The sequence below is a fragment of the Giraffa tippelskirchi genome, chromosome 11, assembly GCF_054371585.1.
Source record: "Giraffa tippelskirchi isolate mGirTip1 chromosome 11, T2T-mGirTip1v1.2.pri, whole genome shotgun sequence".
Taxonomy (NCBI): Eukaryota; Metazoa; Chordata; class Mammalia; order Artiodactyla; family Giraffidae; genus Giraffa; species Giraffa tippelskirchi.
The window spans coordinates 55,297,950-55,313,780 of record NC_137285.1 but is presented as its reverse complement, the minus strand read 5'-3'; the positions used below and the strand labels follow the sequence as shown (position 1 = coordinate 55,313,780).

Here is a 15,831-nt window from a genome sequence, read left to right as displayed (position 1 = left end):
GTGGTCCAGGGAACCTGAAGGCCTGGCGGCGTTCTCGAGGGTGGGGAGGTCCGCGGGCCGCCCCGCGGGGCGCCGGACATCTGTCTGAGAAGTGCAGCCGAGAGGGTGGTTGACGGTCTTTACGGATAGCTTTTGCTCTCCTGTAGGTTCACATCGGCTCCAAAAGTGGAGAGTAAAGTCCTTTCTCTCCCGGCCTCGACACTTCGCGAAGCCAGGGAGATGGGGCTCGAGTCCGGTCCGGATCCGCGCAGCCAGCGGCGGTCCCAGCCACAGACCTTTCCCTAACGCTTCCTGGAAGCTTAAAAGTATATGGGTGTACATATGTTGCCCCATATGTGTGTGTGTATATATGTATATGTGTGTGTGTGTATTTATATATTTATATATATATATGTGTGTATTTATATATTTATATATATATGTGTGTATTTATATATTTATATATATGCCTATGGCTGATTCATATTGATGTATGGCAGAGGCCAAGACAATATTGTAAAGCAATTATTCTCTAATTAAAATAAGTATATGGGTGGAGGGTGAGACATGGGTCGTTTGATAATCTGGTGAAATTAAGGGAACTAGAACTCGGCAAACAATTTCCAACCTGTGGGGGTAAATGCTCAGTGTGCAGTTGAAATACAGCTCGAGTTTTTAAAGCATGGCATGGTTTGTAACAGCTGAAGGGCTCGCAGTTTTTTCCCTTAAAAGTTACCCATTTGTACTGATTGTGTGTGCTTAGTCACTCAGTCGTGTCCGACTCTTTGCAACCCCATGAACTGTAGCCCGCCAGGCTCCTCTGTCCATGGGGATTCTCCAGGCAAGAATACTGGAGTGGGTTGCCGTTCCCTTCTCCAGGGGATCTTCGCTGCCCAGAGATTGAACTCCTCCTGGTTTCTGCCTTCTGATCTGGTTTCTCCCTCTGGTTTCCTTCTGGTTTCTGCCGTTGCCAGGTGGGTCTTTACCACTGAGCTTCCCTTGTGGCTCAGCTGGTAAAGAATCCTCCCGCAATGCACAAAACCTGGGTTTGATCCCTAGGTTGGAAAGATCCCCTGGAGAAAGGAAAGGCTACCCACTCCAGTATTCTGGCCTGGAGAATTCCATGGACTGTATAGTCTATGGAGTCCCAAAGAGTCGGACACCATTGAGTGACTTTCACTTTTCATTTTCACGAGGAAGAGTAGTAAAACCTGAGCTTGAGTTCTAGGACTTTTAGGAAATACTGGTATCTCCCATATGTTTGCTGTAATGTAGTAAAGACAATCGGAGAAGGCAATGGCACCCCACTCCAGTACTCTTGCCTGGAAAATCCCATGGACGGAGGAGCCGGGTGGCTGCAGTCCATGGGGTTGCGAAGAGTTGGACACGACTGAGCGACTTCACTTTCATTTTTCACTTTCATGCATTGGAGAAGGAAATGGCAACCCACTCCAGTGTTCTTGCCTGGAGAATCCCAGGGACGGGGGAGCCTGGTGGGCTGCCGTCTATGGGGTCGCACAGAGTCTGACAGGACTGAAGCGACTTAGCAGCAGCAGCAGCAGCAGCAGTAAAGACAATCATTAGGCAATAGCAGAGATCAAATTACAGTGAATAAAAATAGTCAGAAATAGGTTCCTAATTATAATATTATAATTAGTGTCTGGAGCCGAGACCCCAGGCCCCGCATATGATTTGCATAATTGCATGTCTGTGGGAGGGATTAGACCTTCCTCTGTTACTTGATGTTCATTCTTACTGAATAAGGAACAATAAAAAATGAGTTAAGTCTTCCTTATCATTTTTATTATCCTTATTTAGACTAAAAGACAGCCACTTTTATCCCAGAATAATTGTAGATCCAAGAAAAGTCAATTGCAGAAACTAGAAGTGAAGGCTAAGGGAGAGGGGCTGATGGAAAGAACATGGAAGCAGTCAGATCTGGTTTTAGATCTTAGCTCCTGAACACACTGAATAAAATAATGATAGAATTTGGGAGCAGCTTCTTTCTTTAAGCCAGGAGCTGAGCATTAGAACAGTGTTTTGTGGTGGATTTTGGAAAACTTTATGAATGCTCAGTTTGCATATCCTAAGGAAATGAAGTTTGTAATTTTAAAATGATTTTTAATCCTTACTTGCTTTTTCACTTCAAACTCTAAAACATTTTAGTGCATTTCACTTTTTTTTTTCCTTATCTGAGTGTTCTGTGAAGCATATTCCATGGAACATTAGTACTTTGCAAAAAGTTAATAATTGCTTCATGGAAAAAAAACTCTAGCATCAATACTGAGTAAAACACAAATTATTGGAAGTACAGTGGTGTAGCATTCTTGTCAGAGCATTTAGAATCTGTTCTAATGTTCTAACATTTAGAAACATAGCTTGAATCTGTGAAGAAACAGTTTAATTCAGAATGTGATTTGTTTGGACTTTTCAATAATGTCAGTATCATGAAAGACAAACAAGACAGAAGTACTTGTCTGCATTAGTGGGCAACTGTGATTTGGATAGGAATATGGATTTTTTTAGTCACTAGCTTGCCAAGCTCTTCTGTCCATGGAATTCTCCAGGCAAGAATACTGGAGTGGGTAGCCATTCCTTCCCCAGGGGACCTTCTGGACCCAGGGACCAAACTCCTGTCTCCTGAATTGCAGGCAGATTGTTTACCATCTGAGCCACCAGGGAAGCCCTGAGAGAAAATATGGCCTTATGTTAATTATTGTGGTTCTTTCTTTCAAATTTTCTATAGGTTTGAAATTTTTTTAACACTTAAAAAGTTGGGGGGAAATGTAGCTAGCACTTATCTTTTAAAAATGCATTGGTTATGCTTATTTATAAGAAAATGCAAAATTCATTTATATACTGTGCTGTGCTTAGTTGCTCAGTCGTACCACCCCATGGACTGTAGCCTGCAGGCTCCTTTGTCCATGGGGATTCTCCAGGCAAGAATACTGGAGTGGGTTGCCATGCCCTCCTTCCTCCAGGGAATCTTCCCAACCCAAGAATTGAACCCACATCTCCTGTATTGCAGGCGGACCTTCTGAGCCACCAGGGAAGCCCAAGAATACTGGAGTGGGTAACCCATCCCTTCTCCAAGGGATCTTCTCAACCCAGGAATTGAACTGGGGTCTCCTGCGCTGCAGGTGGATTCTTTACCAGCTGAACTACCAGGGAAGCCCTCATTTGTATACTAGTTTTGTTATAATCTGACCTTGAGAAAGGTGTACCATATTTAAGAACTATATATAGGAAGTCATTTCAGAAATGATCTCATTCTTCAAGGCATGATATTGCATCTGTACACTGAGGTCCATTAATTGCCAACCAAAGCAATGTTAACGTGTATTATCTGCCCTGCTTTATGCCGTGTATTCTGCATTAGAATTTTAGCATAAATGAATTCTTGTAATCTGTCAATAGTTTTAAAAATGTTCCTCTATGCCTACAAATATTTATTGAGTGACTACTGTGTGCCAGGCACTATATTAGGTTCTGAAGATAGAACTGTCATCAATATAGATAAAGCCCCTGCTCACATAGAGTTTATATTTAGGGAGCAAGAAAAAAAAAAACAGAATAAACATTCCAATACAAATAAAATGATTGTAATTGCTATGTATTATAGAATAATTAATTAGGGACTAGAGAGTGCCAGGTTAAGTGTGGACATACATAGGGTGAAAAAGAAGACCTCGCTAGGAAGGTGACGTTTGAGAAGAGACCTGAGAAGGTGAGGAGTGAGTTGTGGACATCTAAGGAAAGCACATACTAAAAATAGGGAATGGCTTGCTTGGCATAGTTAGAAAATAGTAAGGAGACTAGAGTGAATGGATAATAGAAGCAAGAGGGAGAGTAGTAGGAGATGACATCAGAGAGGTAACCAAGGCCAGATTTTGTAATATAATTTCAGATGAGCTTTAGCTTCCTTTCTTAAGAGAGTTAGATGGATATAGTGCTGTAATGCAAGAGCATAGCATGTTAGCTCTTATTACTGGATTCATTTTCTATTGCTGTTGTAAGATAATTACCATAAACTTGGTGCTTTAAAAGAACACAAATATATTATGTTAACATTCTGCAGGTCTAAAGTCCAATACAGGTCTCTCTGGGGGTGAAATCAAGGCATCCGCTGACTGCTTCCTTTCTGCAGGCTCTAGGGAGAAACTGCTGCCTTGATCTTCCCCGATTCTAAGGCCTCTCACATCCCCTGGCTTTGGCCTCTTTCTTCCATCTTCAAAGCTAGTAACATTGGTCAAAGATTTCACTGGTCAAAGAACTTTAAAGATTTGGGTGATCAAATTAGGCCCACCCAGATCATCTCTCCATCTCAGGGTTCTTAACCTTGATCATATCTGCAAAGTCACTTTTCCTCATTAGGTAATTTATTCACAGATTCTGGTGATTGGAGTATGGACATCTCTGGGAGGGGGCATTCTGCTTGTCCCAGTCCACCCTGTGGCTCCCAAAGATTGATGTCCATTCACGTGCAAGATTGATTCACCCCCTCTTGAAGTCCCCCAGATTTTCAACCCATTACAGGATCTCATCTAAATCTCAAAAATCCCAATTATCATCTACATCTAAGGTATAAATGAGTATAATCCATGCTGGGGCAAAAGTCCCTTTCCATTGTAGACCTGTGAAACTAGAGAACAAGTTTCTAGAGGAGGTCCAGGAGAGCAGTGATAACCATTACCTTTCAAAAAGGGGGAAAATGGAAGGAAGGAGTCACAAGCCCAGTCAATTACAAAATCCAATCTGGCAGTCTCCATTAAGTTTCAAGGCCCAGGAACCATCCTCTGTGGCTCTTGGTTCTGCTCCCTGGGCTCAAGGCTTCCCCTTCTAGGCACTGAGAATTAGGGCATGGATGGCTTTGAGAGGCTATTATTCTGCTGCCTGTCACTATCAGCGTTATCATTAGAGTTAGTTTTATTTTGTATAATCTTCATTTAGCAGTGGTTCTTCAGATCTTAAGCTTCTCTTAAGCCCAAGTCAACTGATTAATTACCTTTACACAAATCCACAATCAGAACCTGAGGAGCTCACCGTTTTAAGGAACTATTGTATATCACTTCATGGTAAATGTAAATGTGCCCTCTAATTTCTCTTAAATGGAAAATAATACCTTAATTTTTATACACATCGTATTTTCCTTACATGGAGTTAATTTATCCTAGAGTTATTGACTTCTTCCAGGCCTAAAGGTACATATATTATGTTTCATTTTATGGGATAAGCAAAGGTTTACGACTCCTAAGGTCATCATTCTCACCTTTTAAGGATGCTGGAAACCCATATCTGCCTCCCAGCAGGTGGCAGCAAATCAATACTCGATAAGGTGCTGTAAAATCATTGTTTTCTCATCCTGGTAAACATGCTTGGATGTTGCAGACTGGCTTTTCTTAGCTAGAAGAGCAAAAACAATATTGCCAAATTATAGGAATTTATATCAACTAGTTGTGAGAGTATATTTATGTGATTAAATTGTATTATATTGTTATATTAATGTTGTTCCTTGCTTGTCTCTCAAAGAAGCCAAAATCCATTTGTAAGCAGTTTTGTTGGAATAATAATGCCCATATGTTATCTATGTAGATAAACAGTACTCTCCATAGCCATTAATTGGCTAATATCCATCAACACAACATAGCATTTTGAAATTTATGAGACAGATAAAGTATTCTTAGAGGGAAAAATTATATCCCCTGGAGAAGGGAAATGGCAACCCACTTCAGTATTCTTACTTGGAAAATTCCCATGGACAGAGGAGCCTGGTGGGCTACAGTCCATGGGGTCACAAAGAGTCAGATAACTTAGCGACTAAACCACCAGTCACCACCATTACAAAAGAGTTAATGTTCTAAGTCAAGGTCAGCAAAATGATCCATGGGCCACATGTAGGGCAGAGCCTGCTTTGTTTAGTACACCATACAAAGCTCCTAACAAAATTAAAAAATAAAGAGACAAGTTACCAGTACATGGAGTGAAAGATCACTAAAGACCCTATAGACATTAAAACACTGATTCTCAACCAGAGCTGTTGGTCCCCAAGAAACATTTGGCAGTGTCTAGAGACATTTTTGGTTTTCACACTATCAGCATCCCTCAGGGAGAAGTCAGGATACTGCTAAACATTCTGCTACATATAGAACAGTCTCCCACTAAAGTTTTCTTGCCCCAAATATCAATAGTTGTTGTTCAGTGGCTCAGTCGTGTCCGACTCTGTGACTGCACGGACTACAGCACGCCACCTTCCCTTTCACTATCTTTCCAAGTTTGCTCCAACTCATATCCATTGAGTTGGTGATGGCATCCAACCATCTCATTCTCTGTCGCTCCCTTCTCCTGCCCTCAATCTTTCCCAGCATCAGGGTCTTTTCCAATGAGTCAGCTGTTCACATCAGATGGCCAAAATATTGGAGCTTCAGCATCAGTCCTTCTAATGAATATTCAAGGTTGATTTCCTTTAGAATTGACTTGTTTGATCTCCTTGCAATCCAAGGGGCTCTCAAGAGTCTTTTCCAACACCACAGTTCAAAGGCATCAGTTCTTCAGCACTCAGCCTTCTTTATGGCCCAACTCTCATGTCTGTATGTGACTACTAGAAAAACCATAGCTTTCTATATGGATCTTTGTTGGCAAAGTGATATCTCTGCATTTTAATATGCTGTCTTGTTTTGTCATAGCTTTTCTTCCAAGGAGCAAGCGTCTTCTAATTTCATGGCTGCAGTCACCATCAGCAGTGATGCTGAAACCCAAGAAAATAAAGTCTGTCACTGTTTCCATCAGTAGTACTGAAGTCAAAAAATTCTAATTCAGATCTTAAAAGGAGAATATTATAAACAAATTTAGATCAATAAACTTTGATAACTTAGAATAAATGAACAAATTCCTTGGAAAACAAAATCTACCAAAACCAAGAAATAGAAAAGTTGGAGTAGTTGTACATTTACTACAAAGTCTGAATTCATGACCAAAAACCACTTTACAAAGAAAACTCCAGGCCCAGGTGACTTCACTGGTAAATTCTTTCAACATTTAAACAGCACGTAATGTCAATCTTGCATAAATTCTCTAAGAAAAGAGAGGAGAAAATACTACCAATAAATGTTATAATAACTGGATAACCCTGATAGAAATATCTAAGTTAACATTAGAAGAAAATAATCACAGACCACCATCACATCTATAAACATAAGTGCAAAAATCCTATTCAAAATACTAGTAAATTGGACACAGCAATATAGAAAAAGATACAATGGTCAACTGGAGTTTTTCCAAGAATGCAAGGTTGGCCTAACATTTAATCAAACAATTTAATTTAACAACATTAATAAAAGAGAAAAAATTCTGTGATATCTCAATGAATCCAGAAAAAACAATTTGACATATTTCCAATTAATGACAAAAACAATCACAAAACTAGAAATTAGAACTGAGTTTATGCTATGAAGACATGTATAAGTACTGTAAGACCAACAGCTACTATCATGTTTAGTGGTCAATTAGTCAATTCTAAGAGGAAGGTGGTGAGACTGTCTGCTCTTACCACTTCTATTTGTATGTGTATCAGAGGTCTAGATGGTACAATAGATGAAAAATAACCAAAATAATAAAGTATAAAGATTAGAAAAGACTAATAAAACTGCCTCTTCACGGTGGTCTACATAGAAAGTCTAATTCTTAAACTATTAATTGCCTTTTGATTAATAGATTAAACTAAGTAATTGTCTTTAAATTAACAAATTTCCCATGTAGATTATCTTTGGAATCTACTAGAATTAATCATTGAAATTAGTGAGCTCATAGGGTAAAAGATCGGTATATGAAAAATCAATATTGCTATATAATAGCAAGCAGCAATTAGAAAACTAACATTTTAAATGTACCATTTATAATAGTATTATAAATATCTAGGGATAAATTCAATGAAAGGTGAGAACTCTATTCTGAAACTACAAAGCATTGCTGAAATGAAAGAAAATCTAGGTAAATGGAGATACATACCGTATTCATGCACACAGAACATATACCAAGACAGACCATGCTCCAGGCAAAAATACATCTCAACTCATTTATATGGATTCAACTCATGCAAAATTTGCTCTCTGGCCACGGTGAAATTAAAATAGCAGTCAATAACAGAGGGATTTCTGGAAAATCCCCAAATTTCAATAATCAAAGGCATAGACTTTCTAGACTGCTTGCCACAGAAGTTCAGGTTGACACAGAAGACAGTTTTGTGCTCTGCACAACCAGCTGAATGACAGAAGAATTGATTATGGACACGTTAATCCCCAGTGCAACCAGCTCGGCACCACCCTGAGACTGGGGGTGCTGGGGGCAGCGGCAGATGGCTGTTCTAGCCTGGAATATTGCACTGAAACAGAGTTACAGCATGTTTAAAATGCATGAAATCGTTCTCATTCTTGTTTTCATTCCCTCACAGTCTGAAAATGCTGATGACAAATGTGGGAACAAGACTGTGTAGCTGACAAAACAAAAAATCTGGTCCTGGACGGCTTTTGATGAATTTAATAAGTAGAAAGATAATGAACGTAGAGTACATTTGCATAATGATGTACCAAAAACTTATTGAATGATGCTAACTATCTGAGGAAACCACAGTTGGAAACTGCATGTAAGACTGCTTCTGTTAAGATCCCCGATTTCACTCAGTCATGATGCATGGTTTTAAGGGGGGTAGGGAATACCTCACATGCTTTATTCTCACTGATCTTAAGTAACTTTTTCATCCTGTTTTTCTAATCAAATAATTAAAATTCATTTTTAATAGAAAAATTTCCAACACCTAGATTTGTCCTAAGTGTATTTTTCTCAAGGATTTATAAAAGTAAACATTTTTCTTTAATAAACCTTTGAAAGGATTTGGGGCTATAAATCGTTTTTAATATTTGAAAGTTTTTTTCCCACCCTTGAAAACGATGTTAAGTTGTTCCCTTCATAATTATTTCTTTTGACTGTAAATTATAGTTAATTTAGCCAGATGCTTTTCAAACTTCACTTTGTAAGTAGAGTTAAGAAGACCTTTTTTTCCAGTAGTTTCCTTCCTCTTTTCTAAAAAAAAAATATATATATATATATATATTTTAAATATTTTTTCAGTATCTACCTTTTGCAGTTTTTAACTTCATGCTACTTTTAAAAAATATAATTATTCACAATCAACTTCTTATTTATTTGGCTGCACCTGGTCTCAGTCGCTGCATACAGGATCTTCCGTCTTTGTTGCAACATGCGGGATCTTTAGTTGTGGCGTATGGGATCTAATTTCCCGACCAGGGATCGAACCCAGGCTCCCTGCATTAGAAGAACTGAGTCTTAGCCACTGGACCACCAGGGAAGTCCCTTTCAAGCTACTTCTGATCATTCTAAAAATACACCGTTGTGGTATAATTTTCTAAAAAGTGAGAGGAATTATTCTTTACTGATACTCTTCCTATTGAGTTGGAATATAAAGGGAAAACCAAACGTGAGGGTTTGTTAACAGCTAATGATAGCTAATGGAGAACGGCAATGGCAACCCACTCCAGTACTTTTGCCTGGAGAATCCCATGGACGGAGGAGCCTGGTGGGCTGCAGTCCATGGGGTCGCGAAGAGTCGGACACGACTGAGCGACTTCACTCTCACTTTTCACTTTCACGCATTGGAGAAGGAAATGGCAACCCACTCCAGTGTTCTTGCCTGGAGAATCCCAGGGATGGGGGAGCCTGGTGGGCTGCCGTCTGTGGGGTCGCACAGAGTCGGACATGACTGAAGCGACTTAGCAATGATAGCTAATGGGCTTCCCTGGTGGCTCAAATGGTAAAGAATCCGCCTGCAATGTGGGAGACCTGGGTTCAATCCCTGGGTTGGGAAGATTCCCTGGAGGAGGGCATGGCAACCCACTCCAGTATTCTTGCCTGGAGAATCCCCATGGACAGAGGAGCCTGGTGGGCTACAGTTCATGGTGTTGCAAAGAGTTGGACACGACTGAGTGACTAAGCACACAACACAATGATAGCTAATATTATAAAACTATTTAATGACCATTGTGAACTATTATCATAACGTTAACTGCTCCTCTCACATCCCTGTGAGATAGATGCTACTGGTACCCCCATGCTCTGCAGAAAATGGAGGCTCAAAGAGATTAATCCGGTACCCATGGTCACAGTATTTATTATAAGTGGTTTGAGACAGGGTGTGAGTTCATGTCCTTGACTCCAGCGTCCACGTGCTTAGTGGTTGATGTTTATTAGCCCCCATTTTTCTGTCTATTTGCTTAAGTAACGGGATTATTGTAGATCCCCCAGCTTATGATGACCTCTCTAAGTTCACCTCTGTATAGGATGTGATAATATGACATCCTGACTCACTATATACAGCAGATTTTTCAATGTGATACAAAAATTCACCACATGATGGTGCCAATGAAGTGAGAAGCCATGTGCTCCTAGTATTTGACATTAGGCTCAGACCTAAATATAAATGTCAACAGAATGTAAAGGTGTTAAAATATAAGATTTTTTTTTTTAAAAAAGCAGCCATAAAGAATTACAGTCTAGAGTGTCTTTTTAAAACATATGGCATGAAAAAATTACAACTATAAAAAGGTTAAGAGTAATTGACTCATAAAAGTTAAAAATAAAAAGATAAAAGATGAGCCTTTGTATTCATAGAGAAGTATGTGGGACAGATGTCAGACTTCCCACAGGAAGGAAAACACCAAAGGAAATGAATTAAATGAGAGCAGGTGACCTACCAAAAAAAAAAAATAAAGAGACCAGCTGTATAGTGATGGAGCTCCAGGGTCAAATGGATGAATGTTCCAGTAAGAGTCCACAGTAAATGCAAATGGGTTAGCAAAAGCCAGTGACTAAAAGACTTTAGAGAACCTTTAAATAGACATCACCACTTCCTTTTCTAATAAGAGTAAGCATTACAATGTTTTCCCTGCAATGTCAATGATACAACCTACTGTGGAAGGAAGAAGCATCGCTTCTCAGAAATTTATTGAACCAAATCCTTGCACATTCTATTCATTACAATGATTCCAGTGACTCTCAAACTGTGGTTCTGGCACCATCAGCATGACCTGAAGTTATTAGAAATGTAAATTCTTTGGCCTGCTCTGGACTTACTGACTCAGAAATTCGACAAGGGGCTCTGCGGGTGCTTCTGATGCACCTGAAATTTCAGGGCCCATTGTATTACTGGAGGAAAAAAAAAAGAAGAAATTCATCAAAATGTTATTTATAATACAAAGATGTTAAAAATGATACTCTATCATTAAACAAATATTTAGTAAATAGTGGAATGTTGTTGAAGCATTTAAACATGAGTTTGATGGAGAATTTTTAAATAATGGAAAATGCTTATGATATAAAAAATAATAAAGAAATACTAGAAAACTCAGGACACAAAGTTGATCTCAATTGTGTAAAAACAATTCTCGAAAAAAAAATAGAAGGACACAAGGAAGACTAGTTAATATCTGTTGTCTTGGAGTGATGGAGTTGCATACCATTTTTTTCTGCTTTTTAATATTGCAGATACTATTTTCAAATTTTCTATGAGAAGTCATTTCATTCCTATTAAATTCCTATTTTATTCCTATACTTCATCAATAGAACGATTAAGGAAGAAGTAAAGAGAGAGGGAGGGACTTTCCAAAGTCAAAATAGTAGTTAGAGATATCATTCTTGCTCATTTTCTCCCCTAAACATGTGGTTACTAGGAAAAAATGGACACAATGACTGTCCAAGGCATGAAGAAAAAAAAACAAACATAGTCATCATGTTATTTATTGGAGAGACAAGATATATAAAGACCATGGTTGACATGTATTTGACTGTATAGTTGGTATACATTTAGTTTAAAAGAGGTACAGGGAATAAAAACTTAACACACAATAATTATGTGCTTTACTCTTTCCAGTATCACTAGTTAGTGAAAATATTAAGTTTTCTAAAGTAATGTAAAGGAAAGTGAAAGTGAAAGTTGCTCAGTCGTGTCCAACAGAATTCTCCAGGCCAGAATACTGGAGTGTGTAGCCTTTCCCTTCTCCAGGGGATCTTCCCAAGCTAGCAATCAAACCCAGGTCTCCCACATTGCAGGCGGATTCTTTACCAGCTGAGCCACCAGTGAAGCCCAGGAATACCGGAGTGGGTAGCCTATCACTTCTCCAGCGGATCTTCCCAACCCAGGAGTCCAACCAGGGTCGCATGCATTGCAGGCGGATTCTTTACCAGCTGAGCTACCAGGGATGCCCCTAATGTAAGGAAAATGTCTTCAAATTTATAAGGTTATAGGCTTGAACATATTACCACTGAGAAGATTCCTATTTTCTACCTGTCATTTGAATTAATGACTTGACAAATCAAGTAGGAAAAAAATCGCCTTAGATGAGTATAATTTTAAAAATTAGTTATCTGTGTATCTATCTAATCTATGCTATGTGTATCCTGAATGCTAGATCCAATGTATCATTACTTCTTTCTGACAAAGATCTATAAAATATATGTTAAATATATATATATAAATATATATATGTTAAATATAAACATATACATATGTTATATATATAAATATATATATGTTAAATATAAACATATACATATGTTATATATATAAATATATATGTTAAATATAAACATATACATATGTTATATATATAAATATATATAATATATTAAGCCACAAAAATCTCAGTAAATTTTTTAAAAATCTGAAACTGAAAAGGTCACATTCTCTAAAAATAGTAAAATACAACCAAATTTAATAATAAGTGGTCCAACAAGGATGAAAAAAGCAATCCTTTGAAATTGAGGAAGGAAATTATTCCAAATAAGCCTTAGACCATAAAGGAAATCAAAACTACAATTATAGACCCTTTACAAAAGAAGGATATGAAATAATAAAACTAATGAGATGCATACAAAGATTAACTCAAAAACAAATTCATTATTTAAAATTTTTAAATATTTAAAAAAGAAAGCCTAACAGTAAATGAACTAAGTGCTCCACTCAATAAGTTAGAAAGAGAATTTTAAAAAAAATGAGAAAGGAAATAAGCATAAAAGCAGAAATTAAAGAATTAGGAAATAAAAAATATTAGAGCTGTAAGTGAGTCAAGTTATATCTCTGGAGGAAAAAATAATACAAAAATGCACTAGGAAATTCTAATTAAGAAATGCACACATATAAGCACACATTAATGCATTGGAATGAAAAAGGGGATAGAAATACAGATTGAATATATTTTTTTATTATAAAAGACCTCCATTTCCCATAATATGGAAGGCTACATTGCTTAGACCAACTCTCCCAGCTGTAGGGAAGAGCAATTTAAAATGGTGAATTTCCAAGCCAAAATCTAAATAGTAAAGGGACCCTGGAAATATTAGCAGAGCACTTAAACTGCTTTTGCCCTAAGAACATTTTCTAAACCAGGCAAATATTGGCTTTAGTAGCTTTGCAGAGTGTGGAAAACAGAAATGAAAGCCCAGGGTCTACCCAAGGTGAAGATCTAAGAGGAGATCCTTCCTTCTTAAAGCCAAGATACCAAAAGAAGTATGAACTGGCGATGAACATATCCACTTCTTTTTTTTTTTTTTTAATTTTCTTTTTAACACCCAAAACATTTTGTACTGGGGTATATAGCCAATTAACGATGTTGTTATAATTTCAGGTGCACAGTGAAGGGACGCAGCCATACATACATAAGTAGGTTGCCTTGGTTTGGAGCAGAGCAGGGATGGGAAATAAAAACCATTTCTGTAAAGTTGTAACCATAAGAATGCTTCAGATCAACACTGATGGAGCACAAAAACATAATATTTAGTGGAAGAATCTAGATATAAAATACTTTACATTATATGATTCCATTTCTATGAAGTTAAAAAAAACTATAGTATTTATGGATATTATCAATACTCGAGTGGGAAAACTAAGGGAAAAATGTAGAAAAGTGATTTTTTAGAAGTCAGTACAGTCAGCCCTCCATACCCTCCGTATGAGTTCCCAATCCTTGGATTCAACCACTATCAGGTCAAAAAATATTTGGGAGACAATACATTCCAGAAAGTTTCAAAATTAAAACTTGAACTTGCCAGGCATCTATTTATACAGCATTTATATTGTATTAGGTATTATAAGCAATCTATAGATAATTTGAAATATACAGGAGAATGTGTGTAGGTATACAAGTTAGCCTTAATGAGGTTAAAGTTAGGTTTTTGGAAATCAGCACAGAACACGTATCACTGGTAAACGTCTTGAGACTGAAGCGTACCTTGAGCACACGTGTTCTGACCCAGAGGAGGTAGCAACAAGGGTCTGCCCAACCCCCTTTTGTGATGTGAGGCAGTGGTCCCGAGAAACCGTTCCTTCACAAGAGGGCTGGCAGCAAGAGGAGGACTGTTTGAACATGCTTGATGGTATCTGATGAGGAATAAAAGGCTTCCCAGGTAGCTCAGTGGTAAAGAATCCGCCTGCAAATACAAGAGATGAAAGAGACGTGGGTTCGATTCCTGGGTGGGGAAGACCCCCTGGAGGAGGAAATGGCAACCCATTCCAGTATTCTCGCATGAAAAATTCCGCGGACAGAGGAGCCTGGTGGGTTACCATCCATGAGGTTACAGAGAGTCGGACACAACTGAGCCCACAAACACACACAAAAGGGACCCAAATCCCTTGACTGGCCTCCTAGTTCCTGGTGTCAAAACACTTCCACTCACCAGGATGAGATTCTAGAGATGGAATAAAGTCTCACCAAAGAAGGGGTAACAGTTGAGAAGTTTGGCAAGCTTCTTTCATAAAAACGTGACTAAGGAAGTCAAAATAAATTGATAAACATTAAGAATTTTTCTTTATAACAGCAAAATTACTTACAAGGCACGATAAAAAAATACCTGGTTCACAATATGAACAAAAATTTGTAAATAGGAAAGACAGCATCACAAATAAATGGGGAAAGTTATATAATCAATGGTCTAGGGAGAATTGGATAATTAGGGAAGAAACAGCAAAGAAGTATGTGAAGCTGAGATGGTCACTGCTCCTCTTCTTTGAGATACATGGTAGAACACAGAGAAGACAGCAGATCTGAGAGTTTTCTGCCTCAGTTATCAAATCTCCTAGTACTGATTCCTAGGTCTATGTCTATCTAATGTATTTATTTAGAAGTTGGAAAGAAATAGAGGCTTCCCAGGTGGCACTAGTGGAAACGAACCTTCCTGCCAATGCAGGTGATGTAAGAGGTGCAGGTTCCATCCCTAGGCGGGGAAGATCCCTTGGAGGAGGGCATGGCAACCCACTCCAGTATTCTTGCCTGGAGAATCCCATGGACAGAGGAGCCTGGCGGGCTAAGGTCCATTGGGTCACAAATAGCTGGACATGACAGAAACGATTTAGCACACACGCATGCAGGCTTTAAAGGAATACATAATGTAAGCAGCAGCTATCTCCCTGTTTCTTAATGTTTTCACTTAATATACAAAGAGCACTTCTTTTACTTTTCTGAATGAGAAGTAACTTCTAATCATGACAGCAGAGATGTACTTTGCTTTGGGATCTCAACAAGATGATGTAGTTTTGTTTCTCCCTACCCCTCCCTGCTAAGGACAAGTATAAACCCTGGACACAAGTCAAGACACAGCCAAGGGAGAACTTGGATAAGAGGAGACGAACAGATTTAGGATCTAGGAAAGGAATACGTCTAACACCTTTACCCAGTTTTTGTTTAGTTTTTCATTTTTAAATCAATTTTATTGGAGTATAGTTGATTTACAATGTGTTCTGCTATACAACAAAGTGAATCTGTTACACATAGACACATATCCACTCTTTTT

At 38.3% G+C, this 15,831-nt stretch overlaps 1 long non-coding RNA gene across 1 annotated transcript; it reads left to right on the top strand.

The window, feature by feature from the left end:
* Positions 1-23: 23 nt before the first annotated feature.
* On the top strand, positions 24-8,789 carry LOC145527010 (uncharacterized). Its single transcript, XR_014069402.1, has 2 exons — positions 24-142; positions 6,663-8,789. It is a non-coding gene; the product is annotated as an uncharacterized LOC145527010 (long non-coding RNA).
* Positions 8,790-15,831: the final 7,042 nt, after the last annotated feature.